At 38.0% G+C, this 12794-nt stretch overlaps 1 protein-coding gene across 4 annotated transcripts in view; it reads right to left on the bottom strand.

Annotated features, from left to right (window-relative positions):
* SCLT1 (sodium channel and clathrin linker 1) overlaps positions 1-12794 on the bottom strand; it is a 258454-nt gene that overhangs the window by 166369 nt on the left and 79291 nt on the right. The gene's annotated exons all lie outside the window — the stretch shown is intronic.

Below are 12794 nucleotides of genomic sequence, written 5' to 3' on the forward strand. Positions count from 1 at the left end.
AGTTACTTAAATAGAAAGGGAATTTTAAATCTTGTAGAATTATTGTTAATTTCTTCATTGTGTTTCACAAAACTCATCTGATTTCTCACTCATTTCAGTTTATAAAGCATAGAATAAAATTCTTGATGGTTATGAAATCAAGACTAGAGGATTTACTTGCCAGCACTTTCTTACATAAGCTTGACCATAACTCTGAAAGCCTTAAATTCAACTTGAACCTTACATTAAAGTAAATTACAAGTATTTCATGCTTTGAAATTACACACACACACACACAAAAAAAAGCATAGAAAGGTTCAACTTAAAAGACTGATTAGGTGTTTATGTCAAAATGATGTACTCCTAGAAGGAAAAATGTTTTTTAATATCAGAAAAACTTAGAAACACTGAATTTATATAATTATAACCAGAAAACATTATTTATAATAAACACATCTCAAAGTAAAAATTTCCCAAAGGAATTGCATCCATCTCTCTAAAATAATTTAAACAGAATTATCTACTAATACTACAATCTCCATTGAAACTAGAAAAACGCAATCTTAAATCTTAAAACATATTTATTGAAAACGAAGTTCATCAAATAAGTCACAAGACAATAACCTCAGGTACCAGTGGGGCAAGGGGAGAGGGGAAAGGCAGTATAGGGATAGTGGATTAAGAAGTACAAATTATTAGATATAAAATAAGCTAAGAAGATATGCTGTACAACACAGGGAATATAGGCAATATTTTATCATAACTATAAATGGAGTATAACTTTTAAATATTGTGAAACACTATATTGTACATCTGTAACTTATATAATAATGTACAGCAACTATACTTCAATTAAAAAAAACACAAAAACTAAACAAAAAAAAAAGAACCCTTAATAGTTACAGGCATATTGCCTATAACTATTTGAAACCAGTATCTCATTTCATTAGCTATGTGACTTTGGACAAGTTCCTTAACCTCTTTTGGCCTCAGTTTCCCAATCTGTAAAATGTAAATGTCACCTATTACTTATTCTCTTCTGGAATTTTTTTTTTTAACTATTCTGTACAGTATTTCTATCTTTCTCAGTCTCAGTGGAATTTTCATCTCTCCAAACTTTAACTTTTGGTATTTAGTGCTTGGATGGCTTTCATCAATGTCTTATAGTTTTTGGCACACAGGTCTTGTGCCTCTTTAGGTAGGTTTATTCCTAGCTATTTTATTCTCTTTGATGTGAAGGTAAATTAGGGTTGTTTCCTTAATTTATCTTTCTGATACTTCATTGTTAGTGTATAGAAATGCAACAGATTCCTATATGTTAACTTTGTACCCTAAAACTTTACTGAATTCATTAATGAGCTCTAGTAGTTTTCTGGTGGCATCTTTAGGATTTTCTATGTATAGTAGACATTTTACCTCTTCCCTTCTTATTTGGATACCTTTTATTTCTTTTTCTTGTCTGATAGCTGTGGCTAGGTCTTCCAATACTATGTTGAATAAAAGTGGTAAGAGTGGGCATCCTTGTCTTGTACCTAGATTGTACATCTCTAGGTATTTATCCGTTTCTTCTTGGTTCTCCATTTTATTGGTGTATAACTGTTCACAGTAATGTCTTATGATCTTTCATATTTCTGTATTGTCAGTACAGAAATATGAATCTGTAACTTCTCTTTCATTTCTGATTTTATTTGGGTCCTTTCTTTTTCTTAATGACTCTGGCTAAAGGTTTATCAATTTTGTTTATTTTTTCAAGGAACCAGAGCTTAGTTTCACTGATTTTCTCTATTTTTTTAAAGTCTCTATTACATTTATTTCTGCTCTGATCCTTTTCTTCTACTAACTTTGGGGGTTTTATTAGTTCTTTTTCTAGTTCCTCTAGGTGTAAGGTTAGATTGCTTATTTGAGATTTTTCTTACTTCCTTAGGTAGGCCTATATTGCTAGAAACTTCCCTCTGAGAACAGCTTTTCCTGCTTCCCAAAGCTTTTCCACCATTCTATTTCTATTTTAATTTGACTCCAGGTATTTTTTGACTTCCTGTTTGATTTCTTCAGTGACCCAATGGTTGTTTAGTAGCATACTGCTTAGCCTCCATTGTCTGTTTTTTTTGGTAGTTTTTTCATTGTAGTTTATTTCTAGTCTCATAGTGTTGTGATTGTAAAAGATGTTTAATATAATTTCAATATTCTTAAATTTACTGAGACTTATTTTGTGGCCTAGTATGTGCTCTATCCTGGAAAATGTTCTATATGAAGTTGAATGTTTATTCTGTTGCTTTTGGGATGGAATGTTTTATATATATATATATATATACACATAGATGTACATATAAATAAAGTCTACCTGATGTAAGGCTAGTGTTTCCTTATTGATTTTCTGTCTGGATGCGTGATCTTCCATTGATGTAAGTTGGGTGTTAAAGTCCCATATTATTATTGTGTAACTCAACACAATTTCTCCCTTTATGACTACTTATATTTGATTTACATATTTAGGTGCTCCTAAGTTGGGACATAAATATTTACAATTATTATATATTGTTGGATTGATCCCATTATCATTATGTAATGTCCTTCTCTGTCTCTTGTAACAGTTTTTGTTTTAAACTCTATTTTGTCTGATATAAGAATTGCTACCCCAGCTTTCTTTTTGTTTCCATTTGCATGGAAAACTTCTTTCCATACTCTCACTTTCCATCTCTGTGTCTTTAGATCTAAAATGAGTTTCTTCCAAGAAGCATATATATAGTTCTTCTTTCTGTATCCATTCAGTCACTCTAAGTCTTTTGATTGAAGCATTTAGTCCAATACATTTAAAATAATTATTGATATGTATGTACTTACTGTCATTTTGTTCATTGTTTTCTGGTTCTTTCTGTGGTTCTCTCTTCTTCCTTTTTTTTTGCTCTGTATCCTTGTGATCTAATGGATGACTATCTTTAGTGCTAGAGTTTATAATTTGGTGTTTAGATTCCTTTTTCTTTTTTGCATATCTATTACAGATTTTTGGTTTGTGGTTACAATGAGGTTCATATATAACTATATTTATAAAGATATATATATAATAAATAATATATATTTTAAATTCATTCATATATGATTTTAAGTTGATGATCCCTTAAGATCAAACCATTCTGACAACCCTGCATTTTTAAAATCCCTTGCCATGTTTAATGTTTTTGATACATTTTATATCTTTTTGTGGGATGTATCCATTAAATACTTGTTGTGGAAATAGATGTTTTTACTACTTTTGTCTTTTAACCTTCCCACTAGCTTTATAAGTGGATGATCTATTTTACTGTATGTTTGTCTTTACCAATCAGATTTTTCTTTGCACAGTTTTCCTATTTCTAGTTGTAGTCCTTTCCACTTAGAAAAGTCCCTTTAATATCTCTTGTAAAGCTGGTTAGTGGTGCTGAATTCTGTAGCTTTTGCTTGTCTGTAAAACTCTTTATCTCTCCTTCAAATTTGAATGATAGCCTTGCTGAGTAGAGTATTCTTGGTTGGTATGTTCATCAATTTGAATCAATTGTGCCAATCCCTTCTGCTCACAAAGTTGCTGCTGAAAAGTCAATTGATAGCCTATGGGAGTTCCCCTGTATGCTACTAGTTGCTTTTCCCTTGCTTCTTTTAAGATTCTCTCTTTATCTTTAATTTTTGCCATTTTAATTACAATGTGTCTTGGTGTGAACTTCTTTGGATTCATTTTCTTTGGGACTCTCTGTGCTGCCTGGAACTGCATGTCTACTTCCTTTCCATGGTCAGGAAAGTTTTCAGCTATTATTTCTCCAAATAACTCCTCTGCCCTTTTCTCTCTATTTCCTCCTTCTGGGACTCCTATATTTTGAATGTTATTATGCTTGATGTTGTCCCAGAGGTCTCTTAAACTGTCCTCTTTTTAAAAAAACTCTTTTTTCTTTTTTTGTTCAGTTTAGGTGATTTCTTCTACTTTGTCATCCAGTTCACTCATCTGTTCCTCTGTATCATATACTCTACTGTTAATTCCTTCTAGTGTATTTTTTATTTCAGTTATTATCTTCTTCAGCTCTGTTTACTTCTTTATATTTTTTAACTATTTGTTAGAAACTTCTAACTTCTCACTGTGTTCATTCATTCTTCTCCTGAGTTCACTGACCACCTTTTTATTTCATAGAAAATTGTTTATTTCACTTATAGTTTAACATTTATCAGCACAGAGTTACACAGTTTTCTCTAAACATTTTCAAGTGTCTGTATTTCTCATTTTGTGATTATTTTACAAACTCAAATGTACGTATTTAGTTTATAATAAAGATAACATCAGATCAGTGGAGAAAGAAAAGATGATTAGAAAATAAAACTGACAGATATTTATAAGAGAAAGCAAATATCTTGAATATAAGGTGAATATGTACTTACATGGTTTTTTTTTTACAACACAGGCTTTATTAATTGTGATTTATCTGTATTAAATGTAATTGTATCAAATTTTAGCTTCTGCCAGAGTGAATTTTCTTTTTTTTTAAAAAAACATCTTTATTGGAGTTCAATTGCTTTACAATGGTGTGTTAGTTTCTGCTGTATAACGAAGTGAATCAGCTATACAAATACATATATCCCCATCTCTCCTCCCTCTTGCATCTCCCTCCCACCCTCCCTATCCCATCCCTCTAGGTGGACACAAAGCACTGAGCTGCACTGAGCATCTTTATTATCATTCTTTTGAACTCTTTATCAGGTAGATTGCTTATCTCCACTTGGCTTAGTTCTTCTGGGGTTTTGTCTTCATTTGGAAAATATTCCTTCCCTCCTCGTTCTGCCTAATTTTCCATGTTTATTTCTAAGTATTAAGTAGGTCAGTTATGTTTCCAGATGTTGGAGAAGTGGTCTTAAGTAAGAGACATCCTATGGGGCCCAGCAGCACTTGACCCCATATGTGGGCTGTGTGGGCCCTTCTGTGTGATGAGGCTGACTACTCTCGGCACACTGGTAGACAAGGCTCATCCCTAGGCTGGTTGGCTGCTATGCCCTGCCTTGCATGGTGGCTGCTGGCCTGCTGGTGGGCAGGCCAGATTTCAGCATGGTTGGATGCACAGGCTGGGAGGTCCTTGGGTAGATGCTGGCCCACTAGTGGGCAATACTGGGTTCTGGTACAGCTGGTCGCATGACCTGGCAGGGGGGTGGGTCTCAGCCCAGTGGTATACAGATCTGGTTCCCTGGGTGCTGGCTGTGGGACCCAGGGGGTCCAGTGCTGGTGTCAGCCTACTGGTGGGTGGGGCCACATCCTAATGAAGCTGGCTCTGGGACTCTGGAGATTCTGGGGCTGGTCCTGGCAAGCTGATGGGTAGCGCTGGGTCCTGTTGTGGCTGGCGGCAAGGCCAGGGGTGTTCCAAGGCTGGTTCTGACCTGATGGTGGGTAGAGTTGAGCCCCAGGGTACATGGGTGTGGCTGTTGGGGAGGCCTGGGGTTGGTTCTGGTCCACTGGTGGGTGGAGCCAGGTCCCTGCAAGGCTGGCTGCTCACCTGGGAGGTCCTGGAACTGGAGCTTATCTGCTCTTGGGCAGGCAGGCCCCCAGTGCTAGTAGGCTAGAGGGAGGACTCCAAAATGGCACTTGCCAGCACCAGTGTCCTCATGGTAGAATGAACTCCCCAAAATGACTGTTGCCAATGTCATCAGGAAGAGTCCCAGTTGCCCCGCCTCTCCAGGAGACTCTACGAGATCAGCAAGTGGGTCTTATCAGCCTCCTTCAAATTGCTGTCTCAGTTCTGGGACTCAGAGCATGTGAGATTTTGTGTGTGTGCTTTAACAGTGGAGTTTCTGCTTCCTACAGTCCTCTGGCTCTCCCATATGCAAGTCCTGCTGGCTTTCAAAGCCGCACGTTTTGAGGGCCTGTCTTTCTAGTGCAGGACCCTCAGCTTGGGAGCCTGATGTGGGGCTTGGACCCCTCGCTCCTTAGGGAGAACTTCTGTGATTGTGATTATCCTCCCATTTGTGGGTCACCTACATGAAAGTGCAGGTCTTGACTACATTATGTCTCTGGCCCCTCCTACCCATCTTGTTTTGGTTCTTTCCTTATATCTTAAGCTGTGAAAAATCTTTTCTGCTAGTCTTCAAGTTATTCTCATTGATAGCTGCTCTGTAAATAGTTGTAATTTTGGTGTGCCTAGAGGAGGAGGTGAGCTCAGGGTCTTTGTACTCCATTACCTTGGACACACCTTGCAAGGTCATTTTTATAGTCCTGCACTGTCATGCAAACCAAGGACCACCTATATGCATCAGTAGTTTATTTTTGTTTTAGTATCTGAAGTATTTGGGGTAGCGGTGTTTAATTTTGCAATTTGCAATCCTGCTGTCTCTTGACTGATGTACCCTAATTCTCCAAATGTTTCATAATTTTGGGTTTAGTTTGCTGTTCTTTTCCTAACCTGTTCAGCAAATTCTTAGAGTCCACTGATTTTCAGACTTCTTTTCTAATATATGCACTTAAGAGTATGGATTTCCCTCTAAGAATGGCCTTAACTGCAACCCACAGTTTTTATGCTGTATTTTCACTATCTGTCAGTTGAAAATATTCTCCAGCTTTCATGGTTAATTCCTTGACCTATGAGTAATATTTAAAAGCATATCGCTTAATTAGAAACAGCTGGGAATTTTCTGATTCCTTTTTTCTTTTCTTTTTTTTTTTTTTTAAAAAAAAACTGATTTCTAGGGGCTTCCCTGGTGGTGCAGTGGTTGGGAATCCGCCTGCCAATGCAGGGGATATGGGTTCGAGCCCTGGTCTGGGAAGATCCCACATGCCACGGAGCAACTGGGCCCGTGAGCCACAACTACTGAGCCTCATGTCTGGAGCTGTGCTCCGCAACGGGAGAGGCCGTGACAGTGAGAGGCCCGCGCACAGCGATGAAGAGTGGCCCCTGCTTGCCGCAACTAGAGAAAACCCACGCACAGAAACGAAGACCCAATACAGCCAAAAATAAATAAATAAATTTATAAAAAAACACACACTGATTTCTAATACAATTTTCACTGTTATTAAGGAACAGAATCTGAGTACTTAAAAAAATCTGAGAGTTGTTTTCTTTTTCTCCTTTAAATATTTATTTATTTTGGCTGCGCCAGGTCTTAGTTACGGCACCCAGGATCTTCGTCATGGAATACTGCAGCATGTAGACTTCTTGGTTGCAGCACGCAGACTTCTTAGTTGCAGCACGCCAACTCTTAGTTGCGGCACGCATGTGGGATCTAGTTCCCCGACCAGGGATTGAACCAGGGCCCCCTGCATGGGGAGTGCAGAGTCTTACCCACTGGACCACCAGGGAAGTCCCGAGAGCTACTTTCTGGATTTGTCAATTTTGGAAATGTTTTACGTGTACTTAAAAAGAATATGTATTTTGAAGGTATTAGGTATTTGTCTGTTAAGTAGGTTTGTTAATTGCATGGTTCAAATATTATTTTTTCAGTTTTTATTTCAATTACTGAGGAGCAATATGTTTATATATCCTGCTATCTAGTGGATTTGTCTGTTTTGCCATTCAATGCTATCACTGAATTTTTATAATCTAGAAAAACAGAAAACTTGAAATTTTCTATTCTGAGGCTTTGTTACTGGGTACTTGCAAATTTTTTTTAAATAAATAAATTTATTTATTTATTTATTTTTGGCTGCATTGGGTCTTCATTGCTGTGTGCAGGCTTTCTCTAGTTGCGGCAAGCGGGGGCTACTCTTTGTTGTGGTGCACAGGCTTCTCATTGCGGCAGCTTCTCCTGTTGCAGAGCATGGGCTCTAGGCGTGTGGGCTTCAGTAGTTGTGGCACGCAGGCTCAGCAGTTGTAGTGCACAGGCTTAGTTGCTCCGCAGCATGTGGGATCTTCCCAGACCAGGGCTTGAACCCACGTCCCCTGCATTGGCAAGTGGATTCTTAACCACTGTGCAACCAGGCAAGTCTCTGGGTACTTGCAAATTTAAAACTGTTATATCTTTTATCATTATGAAATATCCCTATTTATAATATTCTCTTCTTGCATTAAAGTCTACTATGTCTGATATTACCAGCTTTCTTTTGGTTAGCACTGCATGGTTTATCTATTTTCCATCCTCTTATTTGCAATCATTCAATATTCTTATATTTTAAAAATCTGTCTGATAAGAAATACACACTATAACTGGTTTCTTTTTTAATCTCCTCTGATAAATCACTGTCTTTCAATTGCAGCATTTAGTACATTGAAGTTTAATGTAATTACTAATGTATTTGAGTTTATATCTACTATCTTAGTATTTACTTTCTATTTGCCCTGTCCATTATGATTTTTCTCTCCTTTCATGCTTTCTTTTGGTTGTTTTTTTTATTACTTCATTTTTCTACTCTATTATCTTGGTTGGCAGTTACATGGTTGGCAGTTATATTATCTTGGTTGGCAGTTACATGGTTGGCAGTTACATTATCTTGGTTGGCAGCTGGCTTTACTTTTAAAGATTAAAACATGCATCACTGAGTTATCAAACTAAAATAAATTAGTATTATATTTCTTTTGGGTAATGCTAGAACCTGAGAATATTTTAACTCCAAATGCCCTTTCCCTAAATTTATGATATTGCTGTCTTATATTTAATTCTCTACAGATATTTTAGAGACATTATTATTGTTTTAGAATAGCTGATGTTCATTAGACGTTCTCCCATGGGCAGCATTTCCTGTAATTCTAAGCTTTCATCTGGGATTATTTTCTTTTTGTAGAATATCTTTTTAGGATTTTCTTTAATTTTGCTAATGATAATGCTCTCAATTTCTTTTCATCTGACCTTTCTTCTGATGGATATTTCACTGGGTAAAGAATTCTACATTGACAGTTTTTCTTTAAGCACTTTAAAAATATTCCACTGTCTCCTGATTTCCAGTATCTCTGTTGAGAAGTCAGCTAATATCTTATTGCGGCTAGATAATAAGACAAGCTCTTTCTGCTGTTAAGTTTTTTCTTTTTCTTTGGTTTTCTTTGATTTTATAATAATGTACCTAGGTACAGTACTTTTGTATTATCCTGCTTACGATGCATGGTGTGTTCTTAATCTGTGGATTGATGTCTCTCTGTCGTCTCTTTCTGGGACTCAAGCTATATGACTTTTAGCTGTTTTCACTATTTCCCATATGTCTCTTAGTTTTTATTTATTTATTTATTTTGTTCTGCATTTTCTATCCCCTTCTCTCTCTGACCTTCATTCTGAATATTTTCTTCTGACTTGGGTTGCATTCCATTAATTCTCTCTTCAGTTATGTCTCATTTCCATTATTACTGCAATTTTCAGTTCTAGAATTTCTATTTGGTTCTTTAAGAGTTTTTAGTTCTCTTATAGAAATTCTCAAAATTGTGTCTTATTTCATTGAACGTAGTGCATAGTTATTTTAAAGACCAAACCGTGGATGTGTTTCTATTGTATGCTATTTTTTTATGATTTTTTAACCATGCTGTCTTCAATCTTCCCATTACCAGTTCTTTTTACACCAGATATGAGCCAGATATCACAAGTAAAAAAGTACAGAGATATTCTGAGGCCTAGAAATGATGTTATCTTCCTCTAAAAGTCTTCCTTTTCTTTTTTCAGGTGGGGAGGGGTATTATCAATCCCTGATCATGTCATTTATAACATCATGTTGTATCAAACATCAGAGTCATGTTTTAGATCTTTTCAGGACTAGTCTATTTTGGGGGAGTCACTCTTACTTCAAAGCCTGGATGTTCCTGAGCCACCTACCCTCAAGTCTGATGGGCTCTGAATTCCAATTTTTATTTCTCTAGCTCCATGAATTTGTTTCGAGCTCTGCTCAGTTTTCAACCACTCTTCGCCTCTTCTGACATCGGGAGATATGTTTAAGGGAAAGTAACCCCAAATGCAGGCTCATATCCCTGGATTTCTTTCTTTTCCTGGTCTTTACCCTACAATTCTACACTGACTCCAATTCACTTTAAACAAATTTGATTTTTGTCAAATTTTTGTCAAGATTTTCTAGTTTTTGTCCAGATTCTCTAGTTTTCTCAGAAGGAGTCTCTTACCATCACTCTAAACAAAACTATCTAACTTATTTTCAGTTAATTAAAAATGTTCTGAGTACCAGTTTGGCTGCATCTCACTAGTTTGATATGCTATTTATTTTATGCAGTTTTTAATTTTAGTTTTCCTCTTTATCTCAGTAGTTGAAAATGTAGTTAAAAGAAATTCTTTACACTCACTTCTTGTTGTTTCTAATTTATTGTAGGTGTGATTTATGTTTAATTTGTATGTATGTATGTGGTGGGGAGGGTCTGCAGCCCATGTCTATGTAAATGTTTCATGGGTCTTGAAAAACACAGTAGATTCCTATTGGTTTATATATGAGTAGTATAAACAGAAAAATATACACACATACACTCAAACTTGTTCTTTACTCTTTATACCTTTTACATTCCTGTCTATTTTTGCCCTTGTTTTCTTTGAAGTATTATCTAGTTGCAATAATATATTTATAAATACTAAGTAAATACATGTTATTTAATTCTCCAAAGATCTTAGCAGTATAATTGAGAAAATAAAGCCATTTAAGTACTGCAAAGATTTAAGGAATTAGTCTTTTTCAAAGCATTATTTTTTATGTATGGCTACCAAATCTTGAAAATTAGATATCAATAATTGTAGTAAGTTCAACAAACATTTGAAGAGATATTATGTACAGGACAGTAAGATAGTTGTGGACCTAGCTGTATTTATTCAAATATATAATCAAGTCAAAACATAAGAACTGTAAGAAAATAAAGAGGAGAAAGTTCCATCATATTTGGTTGGCTTCACGGTAAGAGGAGAAATGAAGAGAAATCACACAAAGCTTTGTAGAAGTAAACAGTGTTACCCTTATTAATAACACTAGTGGCACCACATTTCTCTGCATAGGTGCTTTATCTGCAGTCACCATCAACTAGCTGATCTCTATTTTCTAGTGCAAATGCTAAAAAAAAGTCAATCTTATTGGTTTAGTTAACTGTAGAACTGTTTTGCTGAAAGAAATGATATATAGACCACAATTAGGAAGCTAGACAATCAGGAAGTGGCTACACCAACCGCGGGTTCTAGGATCACACCTCTTTAGCCGAGATCCTGGGGTCAGGAAGTAACTGCCAGAGCTGTTGCCTGCAGGAACACCCTGACTTAGCTCTGACAGAAGCGGCTGCCAGAACTACTGGCTCTAGAGACACTCTACACTTGTTAGAGTCTCATCCACAAAAACAGATTCTCATACACAGCTTCTCCTCCTATTTATATCCTAATTTAGGTCTCTTACATGTGTTTGTCATTAGCAGAACCTCATTCTTACCCTGAACTAGTTTTTAGTTTTCAAGCCTTTGCAGTACAAGGTATACAAAAAGGAGGTTGGAACAGATGTTAAGCCAATCTACCATACCTGCCATAAACTATTATTATAATTGTATAAGTTAATTAAATGTGAACCAAAGTGAAAAAAATAAAAATACAAGAGAGTTGGGGTTTTTGCTATGAAACCTAGACTGAATATGAAAGGCTCAGTAAAGATGAGTTGTTAAATAGCTGCTGTTGAATTAGAGGTAGGTAAAATAATTATAATAGTCAGAAAATTTATAAAATCACAGAGGATCAAAAGGAGATCAAAAGGATCTCTAAGTTCTCACTCTTCTTCAAAGAAACTGAAACTGGAAATTATAAAGAATGAATCGACAACTAGGAAGATGGCGGAAGAGTAAGACGCGGAGATCACCTTCCTCCCCACAGATACATCAGAAATACATCTACATGTGGAACAACTCCTACAGAACACCTACTGAACACTGGCAGAAGACCTCAGACCTCCCAAAAGGCAAGAAACTCCCCATGTACCTGGATAGGGCAAAAGAAAAAAGAATAGAAAGAGACAAAAGAGGGCTTCCCTGGTGGCGCAGTGGTTGAGAGTCCGCCTGCCGATGCAGGGGACACGGGTTCATGCCCCGGTCTGGGAAGATCCCACATGCCTGGAGCGGCTAGGCCCGTGAGCCATGGCCGCTGAGCCTGTGCGTCCGGAGCCTGTGCTCCGCAACGGGAGAGGCCACAACAGTGAGAGGCCCGAGTACCGCAAAAAAAAAAAAAAAAAGAGACAAAAGAATAGGGACGGGACCTGCACCAGTGGGAGGGAACCGTGAAGGAGGAAAGGTTTCCACACACTAGAAGCCGCTTCAAGGGCGGAGATTGCGGGTGGCAGAGGGGGGAAGCTTTGGAGCCACGGAGGAGAGCACAGCAACAGGGGTGCGGAGGGCAAAGCGGAGAGATTCCCGCACAGAGGATCGGTGCCGACCAGCACTCACCAGCCCGAGATGCTTCTCTGCTCACACGCCTAGGCAGGTGGGGTCTGGGAGCTGAAGCTCCAGCTTCGGTCAGAGTGCCGGGAGAGGACTGGGGTTGGCAGCGTAAACACAGTCTGAAGGGGTTAGTGCACCACGGCTAGCCGGGAGGGAGTCCGGGGAAAAGTCTGGACCTGCCGAAGAGGCAAGAGACTTTTTCTTCCCTCTTTGCTTCCTGGTGCGCAAGGAGAGGGGATTAGAGCGCTGCTTAAAGGATCTCCAGAGACGGGCGTGAGCCGCGGCTAACAGCACAGAACCCAGAGACGGGCATGAGACGCTAAGGCTGCTGCTGACGCCACCAAGAAGCCTATGTGCGAGCACAGGTCACTATCCACACCTCCCTTCTGGGGAGCCTGTGCAGCCCGCCACTGCCAGGGTCCCGTGATCCAGGGACAACTTCCCTGGGAGAACGCACGGTGTGCCTCAGGCTGGTGTAATGTCACGGCGGCCTCTGCAGCCGCA

Source organism: Orcinus orca, chromosome 4, assembly GCF_937001465.1.
Source record: "Orcinus orca chromosome 4, mOrcOrc1.1, whole genome shotgun sequence".
In the NCBI taxonomy this organism is placed as follows: Eukaryota; Metazoa; Chordata; class Mammalia; order Artiodactyla; family Delphinidae; genus Orcinus; species Orcinus orca.